A 13,361-nucleotide genomic window follows, 5' to 3' on the forward strand; every position below is an offset into this window, starting at 1 on the left:
TAATGGCCCAGATAATTGCCTTGTTCTCAATTGCGGTTGTGAGAGCTCCGAAGCATTATTTATTGTTCTCAGACAACCTCACAAGAATGGTTCACCCATTCATCCATTCAAAGGAAAGTTACACATCACTGTTTGCTTAACATCCATTATATGTACAGCCCCTGCTGTTTGAGAATGTTATGAAATGTCACAGAGACGTGCACTCGAGTCCTTGTTTTCATGGCTTGTGACAGGAAATAAATGACTGTTAGCTCCAACTTGGAAGTGAAAGACTCGTAACTTGACCTGAAACATGGCAACCTAGAACAACTTGGGCTCATCAGTTTACATTAGCTATTAAACATCGTCAAGTGTCTGTGTAATAATACCCTTTGACAATTTCAGGTTTTAGTGGTTGTACCATCCATTGGTTCTGAAAATGGTGTCAGCGAAGTGCTGTAGTCAACCAGAGAAAACCTTGTCTGAGCAAATCGTAAAAAAAAGTTTTCACCCTTCATTCTTAAAAACACAATATTGACGTAAAACCTTTGCACTTCAATACACTCGTGATTTTTTTTTTTTTTTTAAAGATGGTAAACCAGCTGAAGGTGAGAAAAGTTCAAGTCACCGACCGCCTGATCCCTGCTAGTGAGGTATGATACGGAACTCAATCCGCTCTACTAATGACGGCGGATGGGGACGGAGTTGACAGGACACTCACTTCTAGCTTGACAATCACGTCGTGGTTCCAAAAACATTGGCGGAAACGGCTGATGAGTCAGTAGAAGAATAGTTTTTCTGTATGGGGCTTGTTGAACTGGTGCTTTGATGCCTACATTTGTGTGGCAGTGTAGATTTGATCGACTCACCGCCGCTGGTCTGATCTGTGTCTGTGTGGAGGGGCTCGAGTGACGATGGCTATGATTATTGTATGTGTTCTGCTGCTCTGGGTACCAACTGACTGGGCTAAATGGGAAAGGTACCAACCTTCAGTACCCAGCCCTTTGGTCTGTCCCTACCCCTTTTAGGCGTAGTGGATTAATCCTGGATGGCTGATGATGCAGCACTTTTCACCTTATGAAAGAACGAGGCAATTGCTTGACCAGTGATATTTTGGAGAACAAAACGACCAATTAATGGAGCAAGAGACTACAGCCCGACGTCGGCTCTTAAGACGTCGCTGCCTGGCGCTGGCAGAGACTCCAAACTGCTTCAGTCTTTTGTAATTCGATGAACTCTATAACTCATACTTAGAAGTTTTTCTGTTTTAGGATGTGGTTGAATATGACTGTCCCACATGACGTAACATTCTAATTTTCCAGTAATAGTGAGAGTTCTACTCATTTGTCACAACAGTAACAGCCTTTGGACTTTCCTTTAAAAAAAAAACAAGTGGGCCACAGCATTATAGATGAATGCCATTAGATCCTAAAGTTTGATTAGATGTCATAGTTCAAAGTTACCCATTGATCTGGCTACACCTGCACATCACCCAGGTACAACAAAACCTTTTATTCCCCGCTGCTGCTATTAAAAAAAAGACCAAAAAAATCCAGAGGAAACACAGTGCAAATGTACACAGGCTCTCCAGTGTTGGGAAAGCCCCTCATGACCCCACCTCCTGTGGCTGTAATCAACTGCCACTACCACTGTATGAGATGAGAGGTGAGTGGTTAGCAGCAAGCTAGCTTTTAGCACTCATCCTGTGGCCATGGGACTATTGTTAGGATACTGTTTTCAATGTGTTTTATTGCCCACATCAAAAGTTGTGGATAATGTTAAGTTCTGTTATTTTGTTATCACTACAGCTCAACAGATGTATTACCATGATAAAAATATGAAATCTCACTGTTATTTCAGTAGGTTTTGTGTTTTGTTTTTTTTTGTTCTCTCATCCATCCTCTTCTGAAGCCAAATTTCTCTTCTCCTTTTGTATCCTCTTTTGTTTCGGCAAGTCTTGGATTGAAGATGATGTCACGGGGTGTCACTATGACAACAAGCTACATTGAAGGGGGAGTGTAGTCAAACAAAATCCTAGTACCAAACCCCAGTAGAGACGAGTCATTGTTAGAGTCCGAGAGCAGCATCCACTCCCTTTCTCTGTAGGTAAATGGCCATTAACAGATCTTTTTAGTCTTTTGAATGTATTTTTTTTCCTGCAGTACACTTGCCTTTAGCTGAACTGATCTATCTAGGATGGAATTTTTTTTTTAAAGGGTTAGGGTTAAAACCTTGTTTTTATACCGCTACCACCACCACCATAAGTAGAATACTCATCATTTCCTGCAGGTGATTTTGCTGATTGTTGAGCAGTTATAACAATATACTGGGATCCTTCTAGAGAACATCTTTGCCTATATACACCAGTCTCATTTTTAAGCCCGTGTTCCTTGTTTGAGCCCATGACTCACCCTCCAGGGACATCACGGATGGTGTTTGTCCAGGGAAGTGATGGCAGCACGGGGAGATGAACAGCCTGCATCCCCCTCCTCCAAGACAAGGGCGATGGCACAGAGAAAGAAGGGCACAGAAAGAAGTGCCGAGAAAATAGAAAATAGTCAAGGAAAAGAGTGTGTGTGTGTGTGGGGGGGGTTTCCAGGAAAGGTGAACTGTTATCACTGAATGTTTCTTTGCATTGTCTGGTTGTTTGACTAAGGCTGCAGGAGAGTTTTACAGAAGAATCTGCCTAGTGGCATTCCTGTGGCCATTGACGTCAGGAGATCTTGACTTTTGCCTAGAATCACTATGAAGTAATGGACACGCGTGTCATTTTGTGGAACGGTCCATTGATTGTGGCTGGACAGACAATGCATTTTCGCTCAGAGAGGGTGCTCATGTTGTGGTTGATCATCTTGCGCTTGTGGCTACGGTGTGATGTTTTCTACCGTGCCATAATTTTTTTTTATTTTTGGAAGCTCCACGGAAGAATGTACGTGAGGGTTCACATGAGCTCATGGAAGGAAATGAACTTGTTTTTTAAATATCCACTGGTTTCTCCTAAAAGTCACCAGCGAAGTTTCTCTATTCATCACTCTACTGAAGTGTATTAGAATTGAACCTCAAATATTCTAACCTCAACCCCAACTCGCCAAAGTGTCTGCAAGACAAATAAACCAGGCTTTGCTTGAATTTAACAGCGTTCAATTAGTGCAGAGAGAAATGGATATCTTTCACGATAATTCAAAGCCCAGTTATATGAATAATAAGTTAGAAATGTCCCATCAGATTCGACTCAAGGCCAAATATTTGAAAGTATCGTTGTTGGCTAAAGTAAAGCAGGTCAAAATATGATTCATTCTCCCTTGTACTTGGCAGTCAGTTGTCCACTCTATCCCGTCAGTGTTGCCTTCTCTCCTCTCCTTTACAACAACATACACTGGAAGTATTTTTGTTCCTTTTAAGGAGCGAACATTTCAGTTTATGAAAATCATTTGCGCGCACTTGTGTGAGTGACTCTGAGCCATTTAAATACAGATTTTTCTCCCCTCAGCCTGGAACCCGTTGTTTCTCATTGGCAGGGACAGAGCCATCAATGAGTCTTGCTGAAGCCAGTGGATAGAACTGCGAAAATCCCTTTTCAAGAGGCGTGTCTTACATTTCTAGTGCAAATTGCTGATGCTGGTTTTGAGTCCCTAGATCACGTGTCATGGAAGCTAATGAAAAAATTGGGAATTTTGCACCTTATGACATTTTTTTGCAGGACAATAAACATATGAAATATAATATGTAAAATGTAGGAGGCAGTTAAAAGCGGTCTGGGTCGAATTTCTTGTCCTAATTTTGAGTTCATATGTCAAATCACATAGATATAAATACAGAAAAAGGTAGAGCAGTGTCCTACATTTCCTCTCTAGTACTAATAAAAAATACTGCTTTGGAACCTTTAGGTCAGTTGACATGCAGCTATCAAAGAAATTATGAATTTGGTCATATGTGAACAATTCATTTGGTCAAAAATATTTCTGATAAATGTTGGAGGCAATGGAAAGAGCAGAGCCCTGTACTTCTGGTCTAGAACTAATATCTCAAGCAACTGTAAAAACAGAAATGACTTCTGCTCTAAAATACACATATAAAATATAGGGGAATAAAGGAAGAGGTGTGTCCTAACCGATGCTATAGCAACAGCTATGCTAGCCTCTTTTGAAGCTTGTTGTTTTGAACAACCATCCTTGCGTTTCCGCGCACCAAAACCACGCTAGTATCTCTTCCTAGGATACTGATCGACAGAAGTTGAAGCTAAAGCCTGAGAGGATGACATAGCTGACCCTGACCTTCTCCTTCGTGGGATAAAAATGTAAATTTGTATGGCCATGTCCTATCCTCTTTTGCTAAGTCATCATAAACCCGTGAGTAGTTCAATGACTAACAGAAATAAAAGTGGTGGCTGTCACAAAGTTCCTCTGCAACTCTGTGTTTCCACATGGGTGGATGTTTTGCAAGGGTTCAAGTGTTGGCTTCAACTTCAAAAAGTAACACATATTCCCTTTTGTACACACTTTGCGTCACATTGATCTCAGGAAGCAGATTTTCAAGCTTTATCATCTCTGACGTTGTCGTTTAAGGTGTCAGTGTAAAAGGTTTGAGCCAGGATTAAGTGAAATGGCTATGTTGTTTCCTTGTGCCAGATGCGTGTTAAATCAATATCCCATATCTTCTGCTACGGAGTAACTAAATATTGGATTGAGCAAAGTATTGACAGATCACCAATACTTGCTAAGCTAAGAACGTTCTAGTGATTTCCTGTTTCAATACAAATGAAATCGGTGTCTGTGAGCACAGATAGGAAGTAAAAAAAAAATTTTTTTTTAATTAAAAAAAAACTCCCTTTAGGTGCATGAAAAGACTATTTTTGGAATGACAGCTTGTTGACAGAGGAAGAAGTAGCAGAAACAACTAACCATTCCCCATCTTGACAACAACTCTGAAGCCAGACAGCAGTCTTGACAAAGTCTCTGGTGTCCTACACACACACACACACACACATACACCCTAACACACACGCACACCAAGCATGGCACAAGCTGTACATTTTGGTTTGGTTTGCCGGGGATCATCTCGCAGCATGTGGGCTAAAGGTCACGTCTCACCCTCTCTTGCTCTCTCTCGCCTCTTTCTGCCAGGAATTCTATTTTTTTCTCCTGTTGCAGCGCCGTCAGTCCTTGGAGTGGTTTTTGAGGCAAGGGCAGGGCAGGACAGTGGTTGGTTTGCCTGAGCTGATAGATGTCCATAAAGACTGTGCTTAAATTTGGTTGGTCCCATCTTGCACTTAAGGCATGCGGACTTGATAGAGGCAGTCGTGTTCTTGCAGAGATTCTCGCAGAAAATAAATCATTTCATTCTCAGATTCTCCTTCGGTTTGATTTATGACACTTGAACAGATTATCTCTAGGGTTGCAGACGATTCACACAGCAGAAATTTAGCACAGAAGGAAAAATACACAGTCATTTGTAAGTTACAGAACTCAAATTATCAATGGAAAAGCAACAATATGATGCAATCCTCCTGGAAAAGACTCCATTTTTGACCCTTCCTGGTGGTACAGGGTGGAACATCTTTATCTTTGCAATTATTATGCATTGGTGCATTGTGAATTGATGTGTTGTTTTTTTCCCCCTTTTTTTCAGTCTCTGTGTCTAAATTTGCTGCTTTGCCCAAACAGTTCTCACATTCACTCACACATGCAGCTCGTTGCTTTGTAGAGTCCAGCTGTCTTGATGGAGAGCAGTGTTGCGTCACTTGAAAGCTGAGAGCAAAAATGGTTATCATGCTATTAAAACGTGTACTGATCGATAGTTTGTTAAGATGTCTGGATCCTGATTTATTCCAGTAAAGCCAGATAAATAAATAAAGTAATCCTTAGTTGCAGCTTGATATTAAATTTGATTGTTGCAATACTCTTGGCAGAATTAAGAGCTGCCTCCATCTGTAATTAAAGCCCTTGGAGTTACTGGCAGATGGAGCCTGTGATGTTTTAGCAGTGAAACTTAACCACAGCGCCACTACGCTGCTCATTATGAGGGAGACATTTCCACTTTGTAAACTAAAAAGGGCTGGCTGCATGTTACGAAGCACCTGGCGGCTCAGGGGTTGTCATTGGCTTCGGCGAGGAATTGCCGCGCTTCAGGGTTGTATTTGACTTAATCAAGGCCGAAACTTCCAGAGAGCAGTTTTCTGTAGCGTGATCAACGTCCGGTAAAGATGAATGAGGATGAAATTCAGTAAGGAGCAACAGGGTGGCATAGTTATCAGAGAGAGCAGCTTTCAACAAGATGACTTATTACAGCAAACATCTGCCACGCTAAAAAAACTGCAAGTGCTCTTAGGGAGCTGACCTGCTGCCTCAGCTTTATTGAGGATGATAATTAGAAAGATAGGGAGAATTGTGGAAAACATTTCACAATGCAACTTTTTAAGCGCATGCTTTACAGACAGATATATGTATCCTGCAACGAACTCAGAGGTTCAGTCTAAAGTTTCTTTTGTGTTGGCCAAAACACCCGCCAACATCTGTTAGGAAAGGGTGTAATTGCCATTCAATCCCGCGTCAAATAACCCTGCAATAGACACTTAAGCTACGATCAGCATGCAGTAATTTGCAGTCAGAGCTCCACTGTCCCCGGAGTGGTGCTGCTTGATCTGGAGAGATGAGTCACAATGCAAGTATTTTGTTACAGGAATTGCAATTTGCGACACAATAAACAACTGGCAGGGTTCCCCTGGAGTCTTAAAAAGTCTTAAATTCATCACTCTAAATTTAAGGCCTTAAAAGGCATTAAAAAGTCTTAAATTTGAGGCTCAAGGTCTTAAATATTGTAAGACATGGGGCGTTGCAATTTAAAACGAAATAATTTGGTAAATCTAAAAATAAAAAAAAATATTGGTTGGATGAGTACTAGCTGGGGGGGGGGGGGGCTATTGTGTAAGCATCGTCACATCCTCCATGGGGTGGTCACGCGCTGATAAACTCTGGCTAACGCCTGCGTGAACCTTAGAGATGGATGGGTAAATGTAAATTTAATGAGAATTGGACATTGAACAAGGATTTTTCATAATAGCTCCACCAGACTCCAGGTAGTAATTCCGAGGCTTGTTGCTTGTGGTGTCGGAAGAATTTTGAAACTGGTACAACGGGGGTTAAAGCCATCGAGTGTCACATGAAGAGTGAAGCACACCATTTACAGTCCTTTACAGGACGTGGGGACAGGGATGCCGATGTGAGTGCCATATGGAGGGCGCCAGAGTGTACATTTTAAGTGCTAGATGCTTGTTGTTGTAAAGTTAGCCTGAAATTTAAGTCTGAGAGGTCTTAAAAAGTCTTGAATTTATCTTGCTTCAAGCTGGGGGAACCCTGATTGGAATCATGAATCTAAATTGAAGGGTGGATTTATGCAGTACGGAAATTAGATTCATAGGAATAACCAGACACACCTTAAACTACTCTGCAGCATTTGCACTGTGCAAAACTAATAATTACCTCCTTTTTATTTTGTGGTGATCGCAGTTATCGCAAAGACTGATATTGGGATGTGATTAACGGTGCAGGGATACCATCGACGCTAATAATACCTGTTGCCTCTGCAACTTTTTGTTGTCTTTGCCACAAATTCAGTCTGCCAGCATCGTAGCAGCGCACTTACCGCCAGCGCTGAGTTAGGAAAACTGACGCAATCATCGCTGCTTTCTACTGTTCTGCCTTTGTGACCTGTTTCCTTTCACATTCGTGACAAAACCACCACCAGAAAAGCAGAAGTTGACTCATCTTGCTGTAGAAAGGGTGTCAGTCTTTTTTTTTTTTAGTAAGTTTCTTGTGTGCAGTGAAAAAGGGTTTACCGCAATCCAACGGAGATTAGATAATGTGTCCTGACACTGTATGTTTATGTGAATTTACTCACTGGAGACATTTTAATTGCCCTTTCACGTGGCCACAACATGATAACCAAGCTCACATTAGTTATAACCAATTTCCAGATGTCCATTGATTACCACCAACTGGATTGTTGATGGCTGTGGCGGATAAGCAGCGGATGAATCAGACATTGGCGCCATTCTAAAAATAGTTCAAGTAGGGCTTAATGTGTTAAGCGTCTCATTTGGGTCAAATGGACCACGAGCAGAAAACATATATTCAATTTGAGCTTAAAAAAAAACCTCTCTGTTTGGGTGCTTGAATATCACAGTTAGCTCAAGGCCGAAATTAAATAAATCTAATAGTTCTTTCAAAGCATCTGAACAGCACATCAAAGCTTTTGTTCCGTTCACATTGAAGTCAGCCATGGCTTGGACCCTTTTTCGCTCGGCGGCGTCGGAAGCAAATTGATGCATATAAGCTCACGGCGCGGACTTCGATCCTGCCTGCAGCCAGCGGGGTTATCATATCATCCAACAGAGCCAATACCTGCTCCATCATTGAAGGCTGTTCGAGCACAAGAGCACGAGCTACAGTAGTGTTACTGCTGCGGTCGATTTTCACTCCTCGCAATCCTTCCCCCTGGGTTCCCTCTCTCCTTCCAGCAGTGAGTCATCAGCTCAGCAGAGAGTGAGAAGGGGAGAGGGGAGCGGGAAAGGGTGGTTCATTCAGGGTTCAAGGCTTCTTTGCCTTGTCCCCTCTCTTCTCTTTCTTGACAGTTTCCCCCGAGCACATGACCCGTCTTGACCCTGAACCGCAGCCATTCTATGTGGGTCTTTTGCTGCAGTCACGTTTGTCAGTAAAGTTTTTTTATAATGGATGTCTAATTTTTGAGGTCAAATTTTTGCGTGTCTGTACTCTTGGCATGGAAAAGTCTGTTCTTTCTCCTGTGGCTGTATCTACTTAAAATCAGCCCCTGTGATTTTGCCCTTTTCTAGTTCAATTTCATATTTTTCACATTGCAAATGGGAGCAAGTAGGACCCAATTTTGTCTGTTTTGTTGGATTATGACGTGACTACGTAGAGGCCAATACAGAGTGAGCAGTTCCATTTTGTTTTTATGGCACCTTCACAAGACTGCATGATTAAAATCATGTTGGATTGTTCTGAGCTTTTGTTTTGAACAGCAATATTTACTGGAATAAGTTGGACTGGGATATGGAATGATGCGGTGCGTATCCTTTGTTACTTGTCACAAGCTGGGATTCGATCAATTTATTTCATGCACATTTTGAAAGTTTTTTTTCTGTTTTTGTTGGGTTATTTTAACCTTTTATTTAGGGTTTGCTCACTGAGAGTGATATTCTCTCTTACGGGGGTACCCTGATCCCATTCACCCTCTTACACACTCACCGCAAAGCTACCCAGTACAACCGCAGTACCAGTATCTGCTGGCTGGTGAGCAGCTCGACTGGAGCAGTCAGGGTTCAGGGCCTTGCTTGAGGGCACCACCCTGGCGGTAGCGAGTGCTTCTTCACTCTCCCTCCGGGATTTATCCCGCCGGTCATGGGGATCGAACCAACGACCCTCTGGTCTTGAGTTCAAAGTAGTTGGAAGTAGTTCATTCATTGAAAAGGGTTGAGTAAATCCACCAGTTTCACAAAAACAATGTTATGGTTTTTCAAGTTTTCTCCTTTCCTTTTTGTAAATGCGCAAAACAGGAGATGGAAGGCTTCATTTCATCTAAGCTGCATAGCAAATCTTTTAACTCACCTGACTGACTAGGAGGACCTGTCACGTCATAAAAAAAACCCAATTTGAATGACTTGCAACACATTTGACTCCTAACCCCTCAGTACTGTAGTAGGAGTGAGTTACCTTTATGATTTATAATGTTGCATATTTTTTCCTGGAGCGCTGTGAGAAATGGAGAAAGCAGGGGACTGAGAAGGAGGTCGATAACGGGGGGACTGATCTACAAAGTTCCTGATGTGGTTGTGGTTGTGGTCATCAGTGCGGAAAATACAGATCTTTAGATCGTACACGTGTCAGCTTTTACTAACGTCTGGCTTCCAAGTTTTCCCAATGATTAGCAGTCAAACAAGGTTGGGTACTCGGCGTCCGCTACCTCAGTTGGGTAGCAAGCGAACGCTAGCAGTTTTTATGTGTAATGCTAACCCCGCTGCCTTTGACAAAACGGACAAACACGCAGTGCAGAAAACGTGTTTTCTGTGACTTCCCGCTCCACTCATTGCCGTCCACAGTTAGCGCAACAGCAACAACTACTTAATTTACTGATGGGTAGCAATTGGTTGAGCTTTTTTAAGGTTTTAAACAGTCAAACATTCAAACTTGAGGTAAAAAGTAAGAACCCCACTGACTAGCTTGTTCCTGTCAGCGCTGTTTTCTCAGGTACTCCCCAACTTAGTCTTTTGACAGCATGCACTGTGTCGGATACGAGCTGGTACTAAACAACAATTACAAGTTGAAGCTAATACCTCAAGACCCCCCCCTTCTTTTATTTTGTAATCTGCGGAAGGACGTCTCTTTTTCTACCGTTAGTTACTGCTACGTGCGCAGTGTCGCGTCTACCACCTTCCTCTGGCAGAATTCTTTAGATTCATTCCAAACCAGTTGATGAAAACACACCAAGCACATTTTCTTTTATTTTCCTTTTATGTATTTGATGTGGCGTGACACTTCTCTTAAAATTCTCCCGACAGTTAAACAGAGACACGATCAGGGTTGCCGGTTTAGAGGACAGATTTAAAAGGGAAACATTTCCCTGAGATTTTCCCTGTCTCTTTATCTTGCCTGAGGTGAGCAGCGTTGTGTTTCCTCTCTCTCTCTCTCTCTGTCTCTGTCTGTCTGTCTCTCTCTCTCTCTCTCTCTCTCTCTCTCTCTCGCTCACACACACACACCCGTCTGCCTGAACACAGAGCAGCAAGCCCACTCATGTTTTGCCTGAAAATGCACCTCGACCAAACCTCTCCAGCTCGACTGGTTTCCCTTTTCTTTTCTCTCTCTGTCTCTCTCGCTCTCTCTCTCCGTCTTCTCCCTCCTGCTTTCACTCACACCTCAGAGCTCAAGCTTCACTAGACCTTGGTGACCTGAATTAACCTCGTGTTCAGTAAAAGCAGGTTGAGGGTTTGTTTTTTTTTTTGAAAATTGGTTCAGGTTCGTAGCTCCACTGGTCAGAAATGTCTGACTACGTCAAGTTTGGACAGTTATCTGGAGACAGGTGCAGGCAATGGGAGTGCAAACGCGAGGGTGTGTGTGTGTGTGTGTGTGTGTGTGTGTGTGTGTGTGTGTGTGTGTGTGTGTGTATGTGTGCGTGTGTGTGTGTGTGTGTGTGTTGTCTGACGGTTCAGGGCCTGTTCTGCAAAGGCACCCTAAGGCTCAGATGGTTTTTAGTCGGCTTTTGGGGCCTGGGTTGGTTCCTCGGTGCACACTGGAAATTTCATTACTTTTGTTTTCACTACATTTCATGACATATTATATGTGCGTTAGTAATGGAGTGTGTATTTGCTCAGTATGTTCCAGCCTCCGTGCCAGATTACACTTGATAATGTGTACAGTCGGTGTGCTAAGAGAGAGCGCGTCTAGATGTCATATTGATCGCGTGCCAGGCCACGACGAATTTTAGAGTCTGTCCAGAGTGCTCCATATGTAGGGCCGAGAGTGTGGTCAAGAAGGGGGGAGAGACAGAGAGAGAGATGGAAGGAAGGAAAATGAATGAAGGGAGGGAGAGTGAGGAGGCCTTTTCTTTGGCTTTTCTGCCTCTGTCATTAAGCTCTCCCATGTCAAAGACAGATGGAGCTGGTGCCTTGTGTGCAAGTGTGTGTGTGTGTGTGTCTGTGTGTGTGTGTGTGGGGCGTTTGCAAAGCGCTCGCAAGTGCAGACTGATGTGACCCACCCAACTCCACACTCGCTCACACACACACACACACACACACACACACACACACACACACACACACACACACACACACACTCCGAGTCCTGCCCTTGATTCTGCTGCCAGCAGGGCATCTCAGGGCAGCTTCCAGACCTCTGCCATCTGCAGTCACTCAGCCCTGAGGACCGGACAGCTCATCAGCACTCACTTTAACTTACTCAACTAATTTTCCGCTCTTAACTTTTATCTGCTGCTCATGCAACTTTTTGGTTGGATAACAGATTAATTATAGTTAGTTAACTTTGGTTTTTGCAATCTGCAGTCATTTAAAAGACTCACTCTGCAGTCTTAATCACTGTACCGTCATGAGTACAAATTAGATTTACGTGACAAGTTTTGTGGTTGTTGTTGTTGTTATTGCTGTTCTTTATGAACAAATTTGAATCCAACCTCCTTTGTAAGGTTGATGAACACAAACACTGGCAGAAGAAAACAGACCGATAGCAGTCAACGAGACAGTTGGCTGATACGGACATAAGATGATTGGTGCACGTCCGCATGCTTGGGCTGTACAAATAAACAAAATTGCAGTTTTATACTGCAGGAATTCCGAATATTTGTGAAGTTGTTCGTCAAAATACCATTTGAACTAAATAATCGTAAGATCAGAGATGGAATCCTACTCTGCAGATTTCAGAAAACCTTTCTGATCTTCTGTTTGTGAAAATGTACGTTCCATCCAATGTCACAAAAGATTCTGCAATTGCAGTGTCGCGTCAAAATATTTTCATATTTCAAAAGCTGAGCAGCTCGAGCCACGGTGAATGAATGTGTCAGAAGCAGAAGAAGTCTGTATTGAAACATGTGTGGAGAGGCTATGCTATGCTATGCTATGCTATGCTATGCTACGGTGCTACACTAACCTTGGTTAGGAGAACTTCATGTAGCCTGCATGTTTTTGGTGGCGGGGGCAAAACGAAGCATTCAAGAGGAAAACTGCGCAGTCACTGGGAGAATGTGCAATCCCGCCCTCTTGCTATGAGGTGACATTTTTTAGCACCATGCTGTCACCAAGGCGGATTTCCGAGAAAATGTTTTCACCTTTGACTCCACCTCCAAACAGAGGTGCATTCAAAAACAGCAGTAATAAAGACAGAACACAGAATCATAGTGTAGTGCATCTGCTTGTCTCGGGGCCTAGAAATAATCCTGAAGTAATACTTCAGTATTAAGGAGCTAAAATAATAATGCATGCCTTGAATCTAAGAAAAACCTTGCCCGTCTCCCATCCCATATTACATCGGAGGCTTCTGTCTGTGTGCATGTTCCTCAAGACCCAGGGTTTGGATTTTTGGCATGCATGGCGGCACATGCCAGGCAGCAGTGCCAGCTCAGCGCCAGCCTTCACCCCCGAGCCTCTGTTGTCTTGTCGCTGTCTAGGAGACTTTCCAACCACGGTTCCTCTCTTCACTGACCTCCACCCGCTCCGTACAAACGCTCGGCCTGACAGTTTTCTCTCAACGATAAAGTATCCGACTGAAAGATATGCAGTACCCGCCACCGCAGGCCACACAGCACGGCACGCCGCTGCCGAGGAAGGGCGTCGAAGAAAAAAAGCTGGATTTAAAAAAAAA

General features: G+C 43.1%; 1 protein-coding gene across 4 annotated transcripts in view; it reads left to right on the forward strand.

The window, feature by feature from the left end:
* The window catches only part of rbpjb (recombination signal binding protein for immunoglobulin kappa J region b), a 76,622-nt gene that overhangs the window by 35,651 nt on the left and 27,610 nt on the right, over positions 1–13,361 (forward strand). The window contains exon 2 of one of the 4 annotated variants that reach the window (XM_086197127.1): positions 570–632. The exons of the other annotated variants lie outside the window; for them this stretch is intronic. The gene's annotated coding sequence lies outside the window, so the exon portion shown is untranslated. The remainder of the gene's footprint in view (positions 1–569; positions 633–13,361) is intronic. 4 annotated transcript variants of the gene reach the window in all.

This window comes from Aulostomus chinensis, chromosome 24 (assembly GCF_037954235.1).
Source record: "Aulostomus chinensis isolate RoL2024-O1b breed Wild chromosome 24, RoL_Achi_v1.0, whole genome shotgun sequence".
NCBI classification, from domain to species: Eukaryota; Metazoa; Chordata; class Actinopteri; order Syngnathiformes; family Aulostomidae; genus Aulostomus; species Aulostomus chinensis.